The sequence below is a fragment of the Acomys russatus genome, chromosome 5, assembly GCF_903995435.1.
Source record: "Acomys russatus chromosome 5, mAcoRus1.1, whole genome shotgun sequence".
In the NCBI taxonomy this organism is placed as follows: Eukaryota; Metazoa; Chordata; class Mammalia; order Rodentia; family Muridae; genus Acomys; species Acomys russatus.
In genome coordinates, this window is record NC_067141.1 from 12,408,345 (window position 1) to 12,414,157 (window position 5,813).

Here is a 5,813-nt window from a genome sequence, read left to right on the forward strand (position 1 = left end):
TTAAAAATCTTAAAGAAAGAGTGATAAGTTTGGGTATTCAGGCTATTCATTCTTTCAAGCCATGGTGTGCACTGAACTTTTTTGTTTTGTTTTTTGAGACAGGGTTTCTGTGTAACAACTCTAGATGTCCTGGAACTCTCTCTGTAGACCAGGCTGGCCTTGAACTAACAGAGATCCACCTGCCTCTGCCTTCCAAGTGCTGGAATTAAAGGCGTGCGCCACCACTGAACTTGTTTTATGCTAAACACTTTTCTAGTAGATTAAGCTACAACGGTATGAATGAGTTCTCTCTCCTCCTCCCTTCCTTCTTCCTGCTTTCTTCCCTTTCCTTTCAACTCTTCTTTCTTTCCTCCTTTCCTCCACTTCCGCCTTCTTTTCTATTTATTTATCTGTTTGCTTGCTTGCTTATTTATGTAATTATTGTTTCTGGTTTGTTTTATGTTTTTTGGAATTGGGTTTCATGTATCCCAGACTGCCTTAAACTTGCTCTGTAGCTAACCTTAAAATTAAACTCCTGATCTTTCTGCTTCTACCGCCCAAGTGCTGAAACTACAGGTGTGTACCACCACACCCAGATTACTGATTTTTTTTGTTGTTGTTGTTGTTACTATATGTCCTTCTGAATAAGTGTCTCACTCTGTAGCCGAGGTCCGTCTTGATTTTGAAATCACCCTCCTGCCTCCACTTTCTGAGTACCGGGATTACAAATTTAGGCCACTACACCTGGCTCAAAGTCTTCGCTCAGGCTCAGCAGAAGGGGTTAAGATATTAGCGCTGCCATTTTGATGCAGCTGTAAGTTTGTAAGAAATCCCGGATGTGATTCTGAAGGAAATATCCGTTTGTTAACTTTTTTCCTATGCAAAGTCAAAGTTTAAAAATAAGATACTGGTAATTGCAAGGCCAGCAGAGGCCATTCCACCTACAAGACAGCACCTGGGGCAGGGGGGAAGAGCCTTGAGTGGGCTTGGGAGACTGAGAGTCCCTCTGTTTTGTGCCTCACCCAGAAAAGCCTTTGGAATTCAGTTTTCCCATCTATGAAGTTATACAGTCAGGCTCTGCAAGGTGTAGATGTCCAAAGCCCATGACTGTTTCTTAGTGTGGCCTCCTGGAAAAATCTGCTTCAAAAAGTGGAAGAGTTGGGGCGCGGCCAGCTAGTGGGGAGCAGGAGGCAGGTGGGTGAAATGGTAGGAGAGTTTATGGTAGATGAGTTCTTGGCTTTGTCCTTTGTAAAGGATCATGTTCCTTGGCGACCCTTAGAACAGTTGTGTTGCGGGTGCTCTTGGGTGCCTCATAGCGTGGGCGCTTACCCTCTGAAATGATCTCTTCCAGCCAGACCCTCAGTGCTGTCTTCATTATAAAGAAACAGCTCTGACAGCCACAAGCCGTACGAGGCCTCCCTCCCCTGGTCCCCTTTGCCTTTAAGAATTCTTATTGCAGTTGGTTGTGCTCTTTGGGCACAATTAATTAAGTCAATGGCCCTCTCATAAATTTAAAAACACATCCCCCATGTCTTTAAATCTCTGAATCCCCAGCTGGGAAACTGAGAGGCGTGAAATATACAGCCATCACGTCACAGCTATGGAGATGGAAGTCCTGGGGCCATAAGTCTGTGATAGATGTCTCCTGGCTATAGGCTCAATGTGGTTATGTCCTCAGGGTAACAGGGAAGCCAGAGTAGAGGGGACATAGCCACTGGACTATCCTGTTGTAAGCCAAGGAACTCATGTGAAGCAGGGGCAAAGACAAAGATAAAGACATAGGGCAAGGCCAGGATTTTCTAAAAAGTCTATATAAAGCCTTTCCCTCTATCTGTGGAAAGTCCTCTGAGCAAGGAGAGGGGACAAGTGTTGGCCAGTGACTCTATCTCTTTTGCCAGAGTCTGGACTGCCTAACTGGCTTTGCAAATAAGTCTTTACTGGGGACTTTTGAAGTACACCAGGGGTGTGATGAGGACCAACAGGCTGGCCTCAGCCCTCAGATGGTTAGCAGCCTAAAAGGACAGCTGACATGCAGAGGGCAAACAGGATATGGTGACCTCAGGACAGTTATTACTGGAAGCATCCATGGACACTTGCTTCTCTGGATGCTGGATAAAAGTCTCTAGGGATGCCACTCTGAACGGATGCTGGGACAACAGATGGGTCCTTAGGAGTTCCTCAGGGCAATGATGGATGGAGGGTGGGCTTGGATGAAGGGAAGAGGGGAGCAGGGACAATGTGGCACAGAGACAAAAGGGCTGGGAGATGCTCAAGGGGACCCAAGTTGGAGGAGGAAAAGACAAAGGCAGGACTTAGTCAGTGGAGAGCTGTGCCTGACACTGGGTGGTCTCCAACAAAGTGGCAGATGTCATCTCTATGAGCCAAGATGACGGGTAGGACCGAGTGGCCCAGGGTAGTGCAGCAGCTCTAGTGGACAGTGGATGTCCTTTGCTGAATTTTGTACATTCTCCATAAATTCTATTTGAAATGACGTTATGTGAAGTTTTCTATCCTCTTTGGTTGGCTTCAGTTTTCAATTCATTTCTTGCTTATTTTTTATTCTTGGTTCATATTCCCAGCTCGTTGAGAATTGTATTTCAAAAAATACTGTCTCCGTATGGCAAAGTGGCTTGATTTAAAACTTACAAAGGAGAGCTTGTGCCTATGGCACAAGCACTGATAAAACTGCAGAGCTTCTCTCTCCTGGTCTCTAGGGGGACCCTCGTGGGCAGAGTCCATGTTCTCACATTGTGGTGGACACACCTCTGCCCTGAACTCCCTCCAAATACCCTTAGGTTTTAAAAAGAGGTCAAGATTCCCATCATATTGGGCTGGGGTTCAAGGGATCCCCGACTACCCACGAGAGGACAAGGAATAAGACCAACACCATCACTGATGTTCCCCTGATATCTGTGGCATCCCATGACGGGGAAGGTTCCACTTAGTCCACTAGAAAAGTCCAGAAACAATGGCCTATGCTGCCCCTCAGCAGTCCCTGCTGATACCCAGGCTCCTACGGAGACCTCGTGAGCCACCCTGATCCCTGGTGCTATGGGGTCTGAACACACCCACTGGCTCCTGCCCAGATGGAAGCAGAAAGGCACAGTCAGCCATGAACTCTCTCTGCTCTTTCTTTTTAACTATTATTATTGTGAATACATTGACTGCAGATGTGCACGTGCCAGGGTGCCCATGCAAGGCACATCCTGTGCCCACTGAGCCTTCTAGCTGGCCTCTGAGCTCCTTATTCTTGTATATTCAGTGTAAAGCCTGCACCAAGTTGCCAGATGTAAGTGATTCACCAAGACTGTTACTTTTTAAGCATTTGTAAAGCAGTGGGATTTTCAGATTACTCCAAAGCATATCAATACTGATTGATAAGCTATAAATTACGCTGTGGACTGGCAACCAGAGGCAAGAGAGGGGGCCCTATAATTGCTTCCCATCCTCAGTTTCCCCACTATGCTACCTTGTCCTTCACCCTGCTCCATGCATTGAGTGTGAGCACTCTAAAACTCCACTGCTTTTGAAGGCATTCTTGAATCTCTAATTCAGCTTATGCACGCTTCCCGGCATTAAAATAAACCCTGGCACCTCATTACACACTGTATGAAGCAGAACCACCTTTCATTTTTAAAACTGTCTCCTTCAAGCTCCAAAGGCTGCTTTCCAGCTTTCTGCAAGGCACCGTGTGATTCCTTGGGAAAATTGCATGTTCTAGGGGCTTGAGTTTAATCCCATCTGAGCGGTGCTGAGCCAAGTAATGACATCCTTCTCCCCCACACCCTCCCTTGGTCCAATGGAATCTGCTCTTCCCCTGGAAAATATGTACCAGACAGGGACTCAGGGCCGTTCATTTAGACTCTGTAAGGTGAGGTTCTTCTCCTAGGGTTCTGGCTGTAGAGTTTACCAGTGTTTTCTGATATGTCTTCCTTCTGTACCTCAGTGCTAGTTGTGTATGTGTATGTCTGTGTGTGTGTGTGTGTGTGTGTGTGTGTGTGTGTGTGTGTGTGTGTGTGTGTGTTGGGGGAAGGGAGAAAGGACAGGACAGACTTCATAGTGTAGACTAGCCTTTTAATTGGCAGCCTCCTGGGAATACAAGATGTGGCACCACTCTTAAGCTTTCTGTGTAGCCAAACACAACCCTAAGCCTCTCCTGGCCCTAACTCCCAAACACTAAGATCTTGGCATGCACCATCATGCCCGGCTTTAATGGGGTGCTGGGACCGAACTCAGGGCTTTGTGTATTCTAGGCAAACATTACCACCTGAGTCACATCCCAGACCTAATGTTTTTCTTCACCAACTGGGCTTTAATAAAAGCAGAAAGAATGCCTTTCTCCCTCCCCCATTTGGACTTGGCTGATCCCATAAAGATGGATGGATCTTCAAGGAGAAGCTTCTTTCTGCTTTTAGGTTTCTTTTTTTTTTTTTTTTTTTTTTTTTTTTTTTTTTATTTTATTTTATTTTTTTTTTTTATTAATTTATTCTTGTTACATCTCAATGTTTATCCCATCCCTTGTATCCTCCCATTCCTCCCCCCCCCCATTTTCCCATTATTCCCCTCCCCTATGACTGTTCCTGAGGGGGATTACGTCCCCCTATATATTCTCATAGGGTATCAAGTCTCTTCTTGGCTACTTGCTGTCCTTCCTCTGAGTGCCACCAGGTCTCCCCCTCCAGGGGACATGGTCAAATGTGAGGCACCAGAGTATGTGAGAAAGTCGTATCACACTCTCCACTCAACTGTGGAGAATATTCTGACCATTGGCTAGATCTGGGAAGGGGTTTAAAGTTTACCTCCTTCATTGCTGGTGGGAATGCAAACTAGTACAGCCACTTTGGAAATCTATCTGGTGCTATCTCAGAAAAATGGGAATAGGGCTTCCTCAAGACCCAGCTATCCCACTCCTTGGAATATACCCAGAAGATGCTCCAGCACACAACAAGAAAATTTGCTCAACCATGTTCATAGCAGCCTTATTCATAATAGCCAGAACATGGAAACAGCCTAAGTGTCCCTCAGTAGAAGAGTGGATAAAGAAACTGTGGTACATATACACTATGGAATACTACTCAGCTATTAAAAACAAGGAATTCCCGAAATTTGTGGATAAATGGATTGAGCTAGAAATGATCATAATGAGTGAGTTAACCCAGAAGCAGAAAGAATCAAATGGTATATACTCACTTATATCTGCATACTAGCCCAAGGGGCATGTCCCACGAAAGCCTTCACTTACCAGGAAACTGGGACAGAGGGGAAGGCATCCTATTGGGACTCTAAATGAGAGACGCATGGGAGAACAGCAAAATAAAAGGTTCCAGAGGGTCCTAGAAATCTACAAGTAGAACAATATGATAGGCAGATTTGGGCCCAGGGGTCCCGCTCAAACTAAGGCTTTTAGGTTTCTTAAAGCTCCGTCTGGCCCAGTCTGCTGGTGATGTCATCGGAAAAGACTTCACTGCTGTGCCTACAGACTGCTGGCTTGGGGTCTCTGGTAGACAGGTGACAGAGAGTGTGTTTCCTGTTTTGGTTGTGGACAGCACCCTTTGGGGTCATCTAGCAACCCCAACCTCTGCACCCCAGCACTGTTTTCTGTTGGTTGTGCCTCCGAACTAAAAGGCTCATTCTGCTGGCCAGGTCCCAGGCTCCTGAAGTGGGGTTCTGTCTCTGTCCCTTTTGATTTGCCCTTTGGCGGAGTCCCAGGAGCAGGGTCCTTGATGGCACCTGGCCCTTTCTAGTCACCGACAAGGGAAACCTGAGAAACCATTCTCAGAAATGGAACTAAATCGTCAGTGAATCTGTCCCCATCTGGAGAAGAGAGGAAGGTT